Raw genomic sequence first — 18225 nt, forward strand, 5'->3', positions numbered from 1 at the left:
TTTGGCAATTACTTTTCTCCTTAACTTTGCAAGTTACCTCCCATTCCTTGCTTCCTTTGGTCCTGAAATCAAGCAATAGAGTGCATCAAAGTTCTAGTCCAAGTCATGGGTAATGCAATATACAATTTTGTCATTAAAATCATGCAAAATCCTCATGAAACAATGTAAAATGCACAATGTATGCTTGAATCAAGGTCTAAGTGAATATTTGCCCAAAACTAACTTATTTCCTAAGAAAATGCATGAAATTACCTAAAAACAGTAAAGAAAATGTCAGTGAAACTGGCCAAAATGCCCTGCCATCATGCTCTCTTGATAGTAACCTCAGAACGGTTACTAGTGGGCAAGATAGAACGCCCTATGAAATCCAACCAGCCTCTTGCAACTGGTTTGAGATCTCCCCTCTTGAGTTGGTTTGGGACACCTTTTGAATTGGTCATCCACTTGGTTCCAGGGAGGCATATGTCCTCTAGAACTTGATCCAACCCCTTATCTACTCTCACCATTCTCCTATTAAAGGATTCAGGATCATCTTGTAGTTGAGACAATTTAAAGACCTCACTTATTTTGTCCAGATGGAAGTAAATAATTCTCCCTCTGACCATGGTTCTGTAGGTATGAAAAGAGGTTCCAGTCATTCTCTGCTTATCTGTTAGCCACAAATTTGAGTAGAATTCCTGAACCATATTTCTTCCAACCTTTGTCTCAGGACTGGTTAGAACTTCCCATCCTCTGTTTCAAATTTGCTCTTGGATCTCCGGATATTCATCTTCTTTTAGATCAAATTTAACTTCCGGGATCACTGACCTTAGACCCATTATTTTGTGGTAATGGTCTGCATGTTCTTTGGTTAAGAACCTCTTTTGACTCCAAAGGTCCTTTGGAGCATTCTTTTTCTTGCCTCTTGAATTGGTTTATTTTCCTTTGGGAGCCATGATCTTGATAAGCCTTAGCTTAGTGATCACGAAGAAACACACCAAACTTAGAGGTTTGCTTGTCCTCAAGCAAAAAAAGAAAGGAAATAGGAGAGAGAGGAGGAGAGCAAATTCGAATGGTGGGGAAAGGGGAATGGCCAAACGTGTATTTATAAGGGAAGGGGAGAGAATTAGAAAATTTTGAAGGAGATTTGAGAAGATATGGAAAGAATTTGAGAGATATTTGAGTTTTTGAAGAAGATTTGGAAAGGATTTGAAAGAGATTTGAAGAATGATTTTAATTTTTGAAAATTTGAAGGTGAATGATGAAAGTTGGAAGTGTGTTTATGTAGAAAATTATGGATCAAAACAGGAAAGTTTGAAAAAATTTGAAGTGGAAAGCAAAATCTCTGTCCCCCACCTATCTGGCGTTAAACGCCCAGAATGGTATCCATTCTGGCATTTAACGCCCAAATGTTGGCCAATTTGGGCGTTTAACGCCCAGCCAGGTACCCTGGCTGGCGTTAAATGCCAGAAACCCCTTCATCACTGGGCGTTTTGCTAAACGCCCAGGATGCTGCACACCTGGCGTTAAACGCCCAGAATGGTGCCCATTCTGGCGTTTAATGCCCAAAATGGTACCTTCACTGGCGTTAAACGCCCAGAATGGTGCCCATTCTGGCGTTTAACGCCCAGAGTACCCCTTACTGGCATTTTTTTCGCCAGCAAGCTCCTTTTCTCTGCTTTTTGCATTGAATCCTTCTGTAACTCTGTGAATTCCTTCAATTTCGATGGTCACCCTTTGAGAATATGTATCAAACTTTTATTAAACAAAACAGATAACCTGCTAATGACTGGGTTGCCTCCCAGCAAGCGCTTCTTTATTGTCTTTAGCTGGACCTTCACTGAGAATCATTCAAGCCTCAGTTTTGAGCATTCTTGCTCAAAATTGCTTTCAAGATAATGTTTGATCCTCTGTCCATTAACAATGAACTTTTTGTTAGAATCAATATCCTGAAGCTCAACATATCCATATGGTGACACTCCTGTAATCACATACGGACCCCTCCACCGGGATTTGAGTTTTCCTGGGAATAGTTTGAGCCTAGAGTTGAAGAGCAGAACTTTTTGTCCTGGCTCAAAGACTCTGGATGACAACTTCTTGTCATGCCACTTCTTTGCCTTTTCTTTATAAATTTTTGCATTTTCAAAGGCACTGAGTCAAAATTCATCTAGCTCATTTAGCTGGAGTAATCTTTTTTCGCCAGCTAACTTATCATCCAGGTTTAGGAATCTGGTTGCCCAGTAGCCTTTATGTTCCAGTTCCACGGGCAGATGACAGGCCTTGCCATACACAAGTTGGTATGGAGAGGTTCCTATAGGAGTCTTGAATGCTGTTCTGTATGCCCACAGAGCATCATCCATGCTCTTTGCCCAATCCTTTCTACGGGCAATTACAGTCCATTCTAGGATTCTTTTTAGCTCTCTGTTAGAGACTTCAGCTTGCCCATTTGTCTGTGGATGATATGGAGTTGCTACTTTGTGGCTAATTCCATATCGGACCATAGCAGAGTATAGCTGTTTATTACAGAAATGAGTGCCCCCATCACTGATGAGTACTCTGGGAACACCAAACCTGCTGAAGATGTGTTTCTGGAGGAATTTCAGCACGGTCTTAGTATCGTTAGTGGGTGTAGCAATTGCTTCCACCCATTTAGATACATAGTCCACTGCCACCAGAATGTAAGTGTTTGAGTATGATGGTGGGAATGGACCAATGAAGTCAATACCCCATACGTCAAACAATTCAATCTCTAGGATCCCTTGTTGAGGCATGGCATATCCATGAGGCAAGTTACCAGCTCTTTGGCAACTGTCACAGTTACGCACAAACTCTCGGGCATCCCTGTAGAGAGTAGGCCAGTAGAAGCCGCATTGGAGGACCTTAGTGGCTGTTCGCTCACTTCCAAAATGTCCCCCATACTATGATCCATGGCAATGCCACAGGATCCTTTGTGCTTCCTCTCTGGGTACACATCTGCGGATCATTCCGTCTGCACATCTCTTAAAGAGATATGGCTCATCCCATAAGTAGTACTTGGCATCTGAAATTAATTTTTTTCTCTGCACCCTGCTGTACTCCTGGGGTATGAACCTCACAGCTTTATAATTTGCAATGTCTGCAAACCATGGAGCTTCCTGAATGGCAAAGAGTTGCTCATCCAGAAAGGTCTCAGAGATCACAGTAGAAGGGAGGGACGCCCCAGCTACTGGTTCTATTCGGGACAGATGATCAGCCACTTGGTTCTCTGTCCCTTTTCTGTCTCTTATTTCTATATCAAACTCTTGCAGAAGCAACACCCATCTTATGAGCCTGGGTTTTGAATCCTGCTTTGTGAGTAAGTACTTAAGAGCAGCATGGTCAGTGTACACAATCACTTTTGATCCTACTAAATAGGATTTAAACATGTCAATGGCATAGACCACTGTAAGTAACTCTTTTTCTGTGGTTGTGTAATTATTCTGTGCGTCATTTAGAACACGACTGGCATAATAAATGGCATGCAGAAGCTTGTTATGCCTCTGTCCCAACACTGCACCAATGGCATGGTCACTGGCATCACACGTTAGTTCGAATGGTAATGTCCAGTCTGGTGCAGAGATAACTGGTGCTGTTACCAGCTTGGCTTTCAGGGTCTCAAACGCCTGCAGACACTGTGTGTCAAACATAAATGGTGTGTCAGCAGCTAGCAGGTTGCTTAGAGGTTTTGCAATTTTTGAGAAATCCTTTATAAACCTTCTGTAGAATCCTGCATGCCCTAAAAGCGTTGCTTTTTGTTTCTCCATAACCATTTATGGCACCTAAGGCCGGAGAAACCTCTAGAAAGAGGAAAGGAAAGGCAAAAGCTTCCACCTCCGAGCCATGGAAGATGGAGAGATTCATCTCAAGGGATGCACTTTTCTCCACAAAACTATTGGGAGCAAATCAACACCTCCCTAGGAGAATTGAGTTCCAACATGGGACAACTAAGGGTGGAGCACCAAGAACATTCCATCCTCCTCCATGAAATTAAAGAAGATCATAGAATCATGAGAGAAGAGCAACAAAGGCAAGGAAGAGACATTGAGGAGCTCAATCACTCCATAAGATCTTCAAGAGGAAGAACAAGCCGCCATCACTAAGGTGGACCCGTTCTTTAATCTCCTTGTTCTTTATTTTCTATTTTTCGAATTTTTATGCTTATTTTTATCTATGTTTGTGTCTTATTACATGATCATTAGTATCTTAGTGTCTATGCCTTAAAGCTATGAATGTCCTATGAATCCATCACCTCTCTTAAATGAAAAATGCTTTAATCACAAAAGAACAAGAAGTACAGGATTTTGAATTCATCTTTGAAACTAGTTGAATTAGTTTGATGTGGTGACAATACTTTTTGTTTTCTGAATGAATGCTTGAACAGTGCATATGTCTTTTGAATTTGTTGTTTTAAGAATGTTAAAATTGTTGGCTCTTGAAAGAATGATGGAAAAGGAGAAATGTTATTGAGGATCTGAAAAATCATCAAATTGATTCTTGAAGCAAGAAAAAGTAGTGAATACAAGAAAAAAAGAAGAAAAAAAAATGACAAAAAAAAAGAGAAAGAAATAAAGTTGTGATCCAAGGCAAAAAGAGTGTGCTTAAGAACCCTGGACACCTCTAATTGGGGACTCTAGCAAAGCTGAGTCACAATCTGAAAAGGTTCACTCAATTATGTGTCTGTGGCATGTATGTATCCGGTGGTAATACTGGAAGACAGAGTGCTTTGGGCCACGGCCAAGACTCATAAAGTAGCTATGTTCAAGAATCATCATACTTAACTAGGAGAATCAATAACACTATATGAGTTCTGAGTTCCTATGGATGCCAATCATTCTAAACTTTAAAGGATAAAGTGAGATGCCAAAACTGTTCAGAAACAAAAAGCTACTAGTCCCGCTCATCTAATTGGAGCTAAGTTTCTTTGATATTTTGGAGTCTATAGTATATTCTCTTCTTTTTATTCTATTTTGATTTTCAGTTGCTTGGGGACAAGCAACAATTTAAGTTTGGAGTTGTGATGAGCGGATAATTTATACGCTTTTTGGCATTGCTTTTAGTATGTTTTTAGTATATTTTAGTTAGTTTTTATTATATTCTTATTAGTTTTTAGCTAAAATTCACTTTTTTGGGCTTTACTATGAGTTTGTGTGTTTTTCTGTGATTTCAGGTATTTTCTGGCTGAAATTGAGGGTCCTGAGCAAAAATCTGATTCAGAGGCTGAAAAGGACTACAGATGCTGTTGGATTCTGACCTCCCTGCACTCGAAGTGGATTTTCTGGAGCTACCGAAGCCCAATTGGAGCGCTCTCAACGGCGTTGGAAAGTAGACATCTTGGGCTTTCCAGCAATATATAATAGTCCATACTTTGCCCGAGATTTGATGGTCCAAACCGGCGTTGCAAATCAGCTTCAGAATTCCCAGCGTTTAACGCCGGAACTGGCATAAAAATTGGAGTTAAACGCCCAAACTGGCATAAAAGCTGGCGTTTAACTCCAAAAAAAGTCACTACACATGAAAGCTTCAATGCTCAGCCCAAGCACACACTAAGTGGACCCCAGAAGTGGATTTTTACGTCATTTACTCATTTATGTATACCCTAGGTTACTAGTTCACTATTAATAGGATCTTTTGACATTGTATCTACACCTCATGACACTTTACACGTTTCTCATTGTATCTTCTACAGCATGAGTCTCTAAACCCCATGGTTGGGGGTGAGGAGCTCTGCTGTGTCTTGATGGACTAATGCAATTACTACTGTTTTTCATTCAATCACGCTTGCTTCTATTCTAAGATATCACTTGTTCCTAAACCTGATGAAGGTGATGATCCGTGACACTCATCATCATTCTCACCTATGAACGTGTGCCTGACAACCACCTCCGTTCTACCTTAGATTGAGTAGATATCTCTTGGATTCCTTAATCAGAATCTTCGTGGTATAAGCTAGAATTGATGGCAGCATTCAAGAGAATCTGGAAGGTCTAAACCTTGTCTGTGGTATTTTGAGTAGGATTCAAGGATTGAATGACTGTGACGAGCTTTAAAATCTTGAAGGCTGGGCGTTAGTGACAGACGCAAAAGAATCACTGGATTCTATTCCAACCTGATTGAGAACCGACAGATGATTAGCCGTGCTGTGACAGAGTGCGCTGAACATTTTCACTGAGAGGATGGGAGGTAGCCATTGACAACAGTGAAACCCTACATACAGCTTGCCATGGAAGGAGCCTTGCGTGCTTGAAGAAGAAGACAGTAGGAAAGCAGAAGTTCAGAAGATAGAGCATCTCCAAAACCTCAACCTGTTCCCCATCACTGCAAAACAAGTACTTATTTCATGTTCTTTTGCTTTTTACAATCAACCCTGATAATTATTGATATCCTGACTAAGAGTTACAAGATAACCATAGCTTGCTTCAAGCCGACAATCTCCGTGGGATCGACCCTTACTCACGTAAGGTATTACTTGGACGACCCAGTGCACTTGCTGGTTAGTTGTGCGGGATTGCAAAAGTGTGATTGCAATTTCGTGCACCAATGTGAAAAATATGTTTCCTAGGCTTTAAAAATATTAATTTTAATTACCTTGTATTGCCATTCGATGCCGTGATTTGTGTGCTAAATACTTTCAGATCTTCTAAGGCAGGAATGATTTAAGGATGGAAATGAGACATACAAAAATCGAAAGAAAGCATAAAATGGAGTTTTTGAAGAAACTGACAGTGACGCGTCCGTATGGACGATGCGAACGCGTGGTTCGCACAAAAAGGGATCGACGCGAGCGCATGGATGAGGCGAACGCGTGACTCGCGAAATACAACTGACGCAGGCGCATGACTGACGCAACCGCATGGAAGGGCAACACTCCAGATGACGCGACCGCGTGACCCACGCGGACGCGTGACGTGCGTGATCTGCAGAATTTGCAGAAGTTGTCCTCAGTGATTTTCGGGCCGTTTTGGCCCAGATCCAAACCCAGAGAACACAGATTGAAGGATTATAAATGGAAGAATCCACCCATTCATGGGGGGAGAGAAAATACACACTTTTTAGGATTTAGATGTAGTTTTTAGTGAGAGAGGTTCTCTCCTCTCTCTTAGGATTAGGATTAGGATTTTTAGAACTTATGAATATTTTTATCTCATCTTTCTATCAGGTTCAATATCTTTTTATTTCGACTTCTGTTAATTGTTGATTATTGATGTTGCTTATTCGGCTTATGACTCTTCATATTTGGATTGATTTTATTTTATTAATGCAATTGAGGTATTTCAGACTTATATGTTATTGATGCTTTGGCTCTATCCAAATTATTTTCATTCAAGTAGATTTTATTCCCTTTTGGCTTTGGTTGATTAATTGGTAACTCTTGAGTTGTCAAACGCAGCAGTGGTTGAAGTTGGCAGATTCTAATTGATCTAGATCGCTCTAAAACTAGTCTTCCCACAGGGATTGACTAGGACTTGAGGGTCAAACTAATTAGTCCACTTGATTTTCCTTTGCTTTAGTAAAGGTTAACTAAGTGGGAGAAAAATCCAATTCTCATCACAATTGATAAGGACAACTGGATAGGACTTCCAGTTTTCATACATTGCCAAAAGTTTCTATTAGACATTAATTTATTAATTCTTGCAATCTATTTCTCTTGCTTAAAACTTTTTCAACCCCAAAAATACTATTTTTCCATAACCAATAATAAATCATACTTCCCTACAATTTCTTGAGAAGACGACCCAAGTTTTGAATACTTCGGTTTATAAATTTATTGGGTTTTGTTACTTGTGACAACCAAAACGTTTGTACGAAGGAATTTTCTGTTGGTTTATAATCTATACTCATAACGCGATTATATTTTTATAAAATTCTTTACTAGCAAAAATCCTAACGTCAGAACTCAATGGAAAAGAGACTCTAAAGGCAAGCTGGTTCAATTAAGAAGACTGGACCTCAAGCCTGTGTCTAGAGGATGGTTGGAGTTCATCCAACGCTCCATCATCCCCACTAGCAACCGATCTGATGTTACTCTGGATCGGGCCATCATGATCCATAGCATCATGATTGGAGAGGAAGTAGAAGTTCATGAAGTCATCTCCCTTGAATTCTACAAAATAGCCGAAAAGTCCTCCACCATGGGAAGGCTAGCTTTTCCTCATCTTATTTGCCATCTATGTTACTCAGCTAGAGTTATCATAGAAGGAGACATCCCCATTGAGAAGGATAAGCCCATCACTAAGAAGAGGATGGAGCAAACAAGAGAGCTCACTCATGGATCCCAAGAGACGCATGAGGAAGCTCATCACCAAGAAATCCCGGAGATGCCTCAAGGAATGCACTTTCCTCCCAACAACTATTGGGAACAACTCAACACTTCTCTGGAAGACTTGAGTTACAACATGGATCAATTAAGGGTGGAACATCAAGAGCACTCCATTATTCTCCATGAAATTAGAGAAGATCAAAGAGCAATGAGGGAGGAGCAACAAAGACAAGGAAGCGACATAGAAGAGCTCAAGGACATCATTGGTTCTTCAAGAAGAAAGCGCCACCATCACTGAGGTAGACTCATTCCTTGTTCTTATTTCTCTGTTTTTTTTTTCTTTTCGGTTTTTATGCTATATGTTTGTTTATGTTTTGTGTCTCTACTTCATGATCATTAGTATGTAGTAACTATGTCTTAAAGCTATGAATAATTCCATGAATCCTTCACCTCTCTTAAATGAAAAATGTTTCTAATTCAAAAGAACAAGAAGTACATGAATTTCGAAATTATCCTTGAATTTAGTTTAATTATATTGATGTGGTGACAATACTTTTTGTTTTCTGAATGAATGCCTGAACAGTGCATATTTTTTATCTTGTTGTTTATGAATGTTAAAATTGTTGGCTCTTGAAAGAATGACGAACAAAGAGAATGTTATTGACAATCTGAAAAATCAGGAAAATTGATTCTTGAAGCAAGAAAAAGTAGTGAAAAAGCAAAAGCTTGTGAAAAAAAATATTTAGAAAGAAAAAGAAAAAGCAAGCAGAAAAAGCCAATAGCCCTTAAAACCAAAAGGCAAGGGTAAGGATCCAAGGCTTTGAGCATCAATGGATAGGAGGGCCCAAGGAAATAAAATCCAGGCCTAAGCGGCTAAATCAAGCTGTCCCTAACCATGTGCTTGTGGCATGCAGGTCCAAGTGAAAAGCTTGAGACTGAGTGGTTAAAATCGTGATCCAAAGCAAAAAGAGTGTGCTTAAGAGCTCTGGACACCTCTAACTGGGGACTTTAGCAAAGCTGAGTCACAATCTGAAAAGGTTCACCCAGTCATGTGTCTGTGGCATTTATGTATCCGGTGGAAATACTGGAAAACAAAGTGCTTAGGGTCACGGCCAAGACTCATAAAAGTAGCTGTGTTCAAGAATCAATATACTTAACTAGGAGAATCAATAACACTATCTGAAATTCTAAGTTCCTATAGGTGCCAATCATTCTAAACTTCAAAGGAAAAAGTGAGATGCCAAAACTATTCGGAGGCACAAAGCTACAAGTCCCGCTCATCTAATTAGGACTAGTATTCATTGATCTTCTGGAATTTATAGTATATTCTCCTCTTTTTATCCTAATTGATTTTCAGTTGCTTGGGGACAAGCAACAATTTAAGTTTGGTGTTGTGATGAGCGGATAATTTATACGCTTTTTGGCATTGTTTTTAGATAGTTTTTAGTATAATCTAGCTATTTTTAGGGATGTTTTCATTAGTTTTTATGCTAAATTCACATTTCTGAACTTTACTATGAGTTTGTGTGTTTTTCTGTGATTTCAAGTAATTTCAGGCTGAAATTGAGGGACCTGAGCAAAACTCTGATAGAAGGCTAATAAAGGACTGCTGATGCTATTGGAATCTGACCTCCCTGCACTCGAAATGGATTTTCTGGAGCTACAGAACTCCAAATAACGCGCTCTCAATGGCCTTGGAACGTAGACATCTAGAGCTTTCCAGAAATATATAATAGTTCATACTTTATTCGTGATTAGACGACGTAAACTGGCGCTCAACGCCAGTTCCATGCTGCATTCTGGAGTCAAACGCCAGAAACACGTCACGAACCAGAGTTGAACGCCAAAAACACGTTACAACTCAGCGTTCAACTCCAAAAGAATCCTCTGCACGTGTAAAGCTCAAGCTCAGCCCAAGCACACACTAAGTGGGCCCCAGAAGTGGATTTTCGCATCAATTACTTACTTCTGTAAACCCTAGTAACTAGTCTAGTATAAATAGGACATTTTACTATTGTATTAGACATCTTTGGTCTCGGTTTTATTCCATTATTCATCTTAGGAGACTATTGATCATTCATGGGGGGCTGGCCATTCGGCCAAGCCTGAACCTTCATCACTTATGTATTTTCAACGGTGGAGTTTTTACACACCATAGATTAAGGGTGTGGAGCTCTGTTGTACCTCGAAGTTTTAATGCAATTACTACTATCTTTTATTCGAATTCAATCTTATTTCTGTTCTAAGATACTACTCGTACTTCAACCTGATGGATGAGATGATCTGTGACACTCATAATCATCCGTCCCTATGAACGCGTGCCTTGTTGGGAATAATCACTTCCGTTCTACAAGCGAAAGCTAGAGTGTGTATCTCTTGGATTCCTGATGCACAACGCATGGTTGCCCTCGCCTGACAACCGAGCCTTCCATTCCGTGAGATTAGAGTCTTTGTGGTATAAGCTAGAATTGATGGTGGCATTCATGCGAATCCGGAAAGTCTAAACCTTGTCTGTGGTATTCCGAGTAGGATTCCGGGATTGAATGACTGTGACGAGCTTCAAACTCGTGATTGTTGGGCGTGATGACAAATGCAAAAGAATTAAGGGATTCTATTCCGACATGATCGAGAACCGACAGATGATTAGCCGTGCCGTGACAGAGCATTTGGACATTTTGCACTAAGAGGATGGGATGTAGCCATTGACAACGGTGATGCCCTACATACAGCTTGCCATGGAAAGGAGTAAGAAAGATTGGATGAAGGCAATAGGAAAGCAGAGATTCAGAAGGAGCACATCATCTTTATACGTGATGAGCGGATAATTTGTACGCTTTTTGGCATTGTTTTTAGTATGTTTTTAGTGTGATATAGTTAGTTTTTAGTATATTTTTATTAGTTTTTAATCAAAATTCACTTTTCTGGACTTTACTATGAGTTTGTGTATTTTTCTGTGATTTCAGGTATTTTCTGGCTGAAATTGAGGGATCTGAGCAAAAATCTGATCCAGAGACTCAAAAGGACTGCAGATGCTGTTGGATTCTGACCTCCCTGCACTTGAAGTGGATTTTCTGGAGCTACAGAAGCCCAATTGGCGCGCTCTCAACGGCGTTGGAAAGTAGACATCCTAGGCTTTCCAGCAATATATGATAGTCCATACTTTGCCCAGGATTTGATGGCCCAAACCGGCGTTCAAAGTCACCTCAAGAAATTCCAGCGTTAAACGCCGGAACTGGCACCCAAATGGGAGTTAAACGCCCAAACTGGCATAAAAGCTGGTGTTTAACTCCAAGAGGAGTCTCTACACGAAAAAGCTTCATTTGCTCAGCCCAAGCACACACCAAGTGGGCCCGGAAGTGGATTTTTATGTCATTTACTCATCTTAGTACACCTTAGGCTACTAGTTTTCTATAAGTAGGACCTTGTTCTTATGTATTTTCAACGGTGGAGTTTCTACACACCATAGATTAAGGTGTGGAGCTCTGCTGTACCTCGAGTATTAATGCAATTACTATTGTTCCTCTATTCAATTCCGCTTGTTCTTTGTCCAAGATATCACTTGTTCTTCAACTTGATGAAGGTGATGATTGACACTCATCACCATTCTCACCTATGAACAAGGTGACTGACAACCACTCTTGTTCTACAAGCATATGAGGCTTAGTGAATATCTCTTGGATTCCTGATACACGATGCATGGTTGATCGCCTGACAACCGAGTGCTCGCCTGACAAACGAGCCAGCCATTCCGTGAGATCAGAGTCTTCGTGGTATAGGCGAGAACTGATGGTGGCATTCAAGAGAATCCGGAAGGTCTAACCTTGTCTGTGGTATTCTGAGTAGGATTCAATGATTGAATGACTGTGACGTGCTTCAAACTCCTAGCAGGCGGGGCGTTAGTGACAGACGCAAAAGGATCGATGGATTTTATTCCGGCCTGACCGAGAACCGACAGCTGATTAGCCATATGCTGTGACAGAGCATGGGAACATTTTCACTGAGAGGATGGGAGGTAGCCACTGACAACGGTGAAACTCTACATGAGCTTGCCATGGAAAGGAGTAAGAAGGATTGGATGAAGACTGTAGGAAAGCAGAGAGACGGAAGGGAAGGCATCTTCATACGCTTATCTGAAGCTCTCACCAATGATATACATAAGTATCTCTATCTTTATCTTTATGCTTTATTCATCATCTATACCTATTTGAGTCTGCCTGACTGAGATTTACAAGGTGACCATAGCTTGCTTCATAGCAACAATCTCCGTGGGATCGACCCTTACTCACGTAAGGTTTATTACTTGGACGACCCAGTGCACTTGCTGGTTAGTTGTGCGAAGTTGTGTTTATGCCATGGTATTGAGCACCAAGTCTTTGGAGCCATTACTAGGGATTATTTGAGCTGTGAAAAGTATTGATCACAATTTCGTGCACCAAGTTTTTGGCGCCGTTGCCGGGGATTGTTTGTGTATGGACAACTGACGATTCATCTTGTTGCTTAGATTAGGTATTTATTTTTTTCGAAATTCTTGAAGATGAATTTTAGAGTTTCATGATGATTTGTTGAAATCTGGCTGGCTGAGAAGCCATGTCTAATCTCATTGGACCGAGGTTTCAACTTATCATCACAGAAGCTTGTTGATTTTTTATCAATCTTGCTTTTGGAGCAGTGATCTGCTAAGGCTTGGCTGGCCTTTGGCCATGTCTAGTGTTTTGGACCGAAGCTTTCTTTGAAAGCTTGGCTGGCTGTGAAGCCATGTCTAATTCCTGGACCGGAGTCTTAGACTAGCATTGCACTGATTCCTGGAATTCTCATTAAGAATTTTGATATCTTTTTCCACTTAATTTTCGAAAATCACAAAAAAAAATTTCACAAAATCATAAAAACCAAAAATATTTGATGTTTCTTGCTTGAGTCTAGTGTCTCATCTTAAGTTTGGTGTCAATTGCATACATTCATTCATGTGTCTTAAGGATCTTCAAGTAATTCTTGATGATTTCTTACTCTGATCTTTGAATTCTTTTGACTTGAGTGTTTATGTGTCTCATATAGTGTCAGTAGTATACAAATTGCTAAGTTTGGTGTCTTGCATGCATTGTTATTTGATTCTTGTTGCATTTTGATTATTAAAAATCCAAAAATATTTTTAATTTGTGTCTTTTCAAGTCAATAATACAAAGAATTGAAGATTCAGAACATACTGCAGAGGAATTATACAGAAAAAGCTGGGCGTTCAAAACGCCCAGTGAAGAAGGACAGACTGGCGTTTAAACGCCAACCAGGGTACCTGGTTGGGCGTTTAACGCCCAAAAAGGGTGCATTTTGGGCGTTAAACGCCAGAATGGATACCATTCTGGGCGTTTAACGCCAGGATGGCAAAGGGGGAAGATTTTGTTTTCAAAATCAATTTTTTTTCAAGTTTTCAAAGTTTTTCAAAATCAAATCTTTTTCAAATCATATCTTTTCAATCAAATGTTTTCAAAATCAATTTCTTTCCTTTTTCAAAGATACTTACTAACAATTAATGATTTGATTGAACATCTCAAGATTGTTGCCTTTTCTGTTGAGAAAGGTTTAATGTTTCAAATCATATCTTTTCTTGTTAGGCAAGTCATTAATTTTTAAAATCAAATCTTTTTTAAAATTTGTTTTCAAATCAAATCTTTTTAAAATTGTTTTCAGATCATATCTTCTCAATCACATCTTTTTCAAAATAAGTTTTCAATCAAATCTTTTTAACTTCTAATTTCAAAATCTTTTTCAAAAATCACTTGATTTCTTTTTCACTTTGAATTTTCGAAAATTATCAATCAATTTTTCAAAATGTTTTCAAAATCTTTTTAATTGAATTTTCGAAAATTCTCTTCCCTCTTTCTCACATCCTTCTATTTATGGAGTACTACTCCTTCTTAATGCACAATTCGAACTCTATCTAATCAAGTTCGAATTCTTCTACCTCCTTCTTCTATTTTTCTTTACCTCTGACACCTCAAGGAATCTCTATACTGTGACATAGAGGATTCCACATTTTCTTGTTCTCTTCTCTTTCATATGAGCAGGAACAAAGACACAGGCATTATTGTTGAAGCTGACCCTGAACCTGAAAGGACCTTGAAGCGAAAGCTAAGAGAAGCTAAGGCACAACTCTCTGTAGAGAACCTAACCGAATTCTTCAAAGAAGAAGAAGACATGGCAGCCGAAAATAACAACAATGCCAACAATGCAAGGAAGCTGCTGGGTGACTTTACTGCACCTACTCCCGACTTCTATGGGAGAAGCATCTCTATCCCTGCCATTGGAGCAAACAACTTTGAGCTTAAGCCTCAATTAGTTTCTCTAATGCAACAGAATTGCAAGTTCCATGGACTTTCAATGGAAGATCCTCATCAGTTTTTAGCTGAGTTCTTGCAAATCTGTGACACAGTCAAGACTAATGGGGTTGACCCTGAGGTCTACAGACTGATGTTATTCCCTTTTGCTGTAAGAGACAGAGCTAGAATATGGTTGGACTCACAACCTAAAGATAGCCTGGACTCTTGGGAAAAGCTAGTCAATGCCTTCTTGGCAAAGTTCTTTCCACCTCAAAAATTGAGTAAGCTTAGAGTGGAAGTCCAAACCTTCAGACAGAAGGATGGTGAATCCCTCTATGAAGCTTGGGAAAGATATAAACAATTAATCAGAAAATGTCCCTCAGACATGCTTTCTGAATGGAGCATCATAGGTATTTTCTATGATGGTCTCTCTGAACTATCCAAGATGTCTTTGGATAGCTCTGCTGGAGGATCTCTTCATCTGAAGAAGACGCCTACAGAGGCTCAGGAACTAATTGAGATGGTTGCAAATAACCAATTCATGTACACTTCTGAAAGGAATCCTGTGAACAATGGGACAAGTCAGAAGAAAGGAGTTCTTGAGATTGATGCTCTGAATGCCATACTGGCTCAGAACAAGATATTGACTCAACAAGTCAATTTGATTTCTCAAAGTCTGTCTGGAATGCAAAATGCACCAAGCAGTACTAAGGAGGCTTCATCTGAGGAAGAAGCTTATGATCCTGAGAACCCTTCAATGGAAGAGGTGAACTACCTAGGAGAACCCTATGGAAACACCTATAATTCTTCATGGAGAAATCACCCAAATTTCTCATGGAAGAATCAAAAGAGACCTCAACAAGGTTTCAACAACAATAATGGTGGAAGAAACAGGTTTAGCAATGGCAAGCCTTTTCCATCTTCTTCTCAGCAACAGACAGAGAATTCTAAGCAGAACCCCTCTGACTTAGCAACCATGGTCTCTGATCTAATCAAAACCACTCAAAGTTTCATGACTGAAACAAGGTCCTCCATTAGGAATTTGGAAGGACAAGTGGGACAGCTGAGCAAGAAAGTTACTGAACTCCCTCCTAGTACTCTCCCAAGTAATACAGAAGAAAATCCCAAAGGAGAGTGCAAGGCCATCAACATGGCCGAATTTGGAGAGGAAGGGGAGGAAGTGAACGCCACTGAGGAAGGCCTCAATGGGCGTGCACCAACCTCCAATGAGTTCCCCAATGAGGAACCATGGGAATCTGAGGCTCAAAATGAGACCATAGAGATTCCATTGGACTTACTTCTGCCTTTCATGTGCTCTGATGAGTATTCTTCCTCTGAAGAGGATGAGTATGTCACTGAAGAGCAAGTTGCTAAATACCTTGGAGCAATCATGAAGCTAAATGACAAGTTATTTGGAAATGAGACTTGGGAGAATGAACCTCCTTTGCTCACCAAAGAACTGGATGACTTGTCTAGGCAGAAATTACCTCAAAAGAGACAAGATCCTGGGAAGTTTTCAATACCTTGTACCATAGGCACCATGACCTTCAAGAAGGCTCTGTGTGACTTAGGGTCAAGTGTAAACCTCATGCCTCTCTCTGTAATAGAGAAGCTAGGATCTTTGAGGTACAAGCTGCAAGAATCTCACTAGAGATGGCAGACAACTCAAGAAAACAAGCTCATGGACTTGTAGAGAATGTTTTGGTGAAAGTTGAAGACCATTACATCCCTACTGATTTCATAGTCCTAGAGACTGGGAAGTGCATGGATGAATCCATCATCCTTGGCAGACCCTTCCTAGCCACAGCAAAGGCTGTGATTGATGTTGATGGAGGTGAACTGATCATTCAAGTGAATGAAGAATCCTATGTGTTTAAGGCTCAAGGATATCCCTCTGTCACCATGGAGAAGAAGCATGAAGAGCTTCTCTCAAATCAGAGACAAACAGAGCCCCCACAGTCAAACTCTAAGTTTGGTGTTGGGAGGCCACAACCAAACTCTAAGTTTGGTGTTGAACCCCACATTCAAACTCTAAGTTTGGTGTTGGGAGGTTCCAACATTGCTCTGAGTATCTGTAAGGCTCCATGAGAGCCCTCTGTCAAGCTACTGACATTAAAGAAGCGCTTGTTGGGAGGCAACCCAATGATTATATTTTATATAGTTTCTTTTGTTATTTTATGTTTTTTGTAGGTTGATGATCATAAGAAGTCACAAAATCCATTGAAAAAGCAAAAACAAAATGAAAAACAGAAAGAAAAACAGCACACCCTGGAGGAAGATGTTGCTGGCGTTCAAACGCCAGTAAACCTAGCAGTTGGGCGTTTAACGCCCAGTCTGGCACCATTCTGGGCGTTTAACGCCAGAAAGGGGCACCAGACTGGCGTTAAACGCCAGAAAAGGGCAAGAACCTGGCGTTAAACGCCAGGAATGGGCATCAGCCCGGCGTTTAATGCCAGAAATGGCTCAAAACGTGATTTTGAGCAACATTTGGTGCAGGGATGACTTTTCCTTGACACCACAGGATCTGTGGACCCCACAGGATCCCCACCAACCCCACCACCACTCTCTCTCTTCTTCCCCCATTCACCAATCACCTCAATACCTCTTTCCCAACTCCCCTCTCTCCTATAAATACCCTTCTTCAATCCTTCATTTTCACACAACCTAAACACCACTTCCCCCCTCCTTGGCCGAAAACATAAAGCCATCTCCTTCTTCCTCATTTCTTCTTCTTCTACTCTCTTCTTTCTTCTTTTGCTCGAGGACGAGCAAACCTTTTAAGTTTGGTGTGGTAAAAGCGTTGCTTTTTCGTTTTTCCATAACCATTTATGGCATCCAAGGCCGGAGAAACCTCTAGAAAGAGGAAAGGGAAGGCAAAAGCTTCCACCTCCGAGTCATGGAGATGGATAGATTCATCTCAAGGGTGCATCAAGACCACTTCTATGATGTTGTGGCCTTGAAGAAGGTGATCCCCGAGGTCCCCTTTTCACTCAAAAAGGGTGAATATCCGGAGATCCGCCATGAGATCCGAAGAAGAGGTTGGGAAGTGCTTACCAACCCCATTCAACAAGTCGGAATCTTGATGGTTCAAGAGTTCTATGCCAATGCATGGATCACCAAGAACCATGATCAAAGTGTGAACCCGGACCCAAAGAATTATCTTACTATGGTTCGGGGGAAATACTTGGATTTTAGTCCGGAAAATGTAAGGTTAGCATTCAACTTGCCCATGATGCAAGGAGATGAACATCCTTACACTAGAAGGGTCAACTTTGATCAAAGGTTGGACCAAGTCCTCACAGTCATATGTGAAGAGGGCGCACAATGGAAGAGAGATTCAAGAGGCAAGCCGGTTCAATTGAGAAGGCATGACCTCAAACCCGTAGCTAGAGGATGGTTGGAGTTCATCCAACGCTCAATCATTCCCACTAGCAACCGGTCCGAAGTTACTCTAGACCGGGCCATCATGATTCATAGCATCATGATTGGAGAAGAAGTGGAAGTTCATGAGGTCATAGCCCAAGAACTCTACAAAGTGGCGGACAAGTCCTCCACCTTGGCAAGACTAGCCTTTTCTCATCTCATTTGTCACATCTGTTATTCAGTTGGAGTGGACATAGAAGGAGACACCCCCATTGATGAGGACAAGCCCATCACCAA

At 40.6% G+C, this 18225-nt stretch overlaps 1 non-coding gene across 1 annotated transcript; it reads right to left on the minus strand.

Annotated features, from left to right (window-relative positions):
- Positions 1-14848: 14848 nt before the first annotated feature.
- LOC130958214 (small nucleolar RNA R71) lies at positions 14849-14956 on the minus strand. Its single transcript, XR_009077347.1, has one exon. It is a non-coding gene; the product is annotated as a small nucleolar RNA R71 (small nucleolar RNA).
- Positions 14957-18225: the final 3269 nt, after the last annotated feature.

The sequence above is a fragment of the Arachis stenosperma genome, chromosome 10 (genome assembly GCF_014773155.1).
Source record: "Arachis stenosperma cultivar V10309 chromosome 10, arast.V10309.gnm1.PFL2, whole genome shotgun sequence".
NCBI classification, from domain to species: Eukaryota; Viridiplantae; Streptophyta; class Magnoliopsida; order Fabales; family Fabaceae; genus Arachis; species Arachis stenosperma.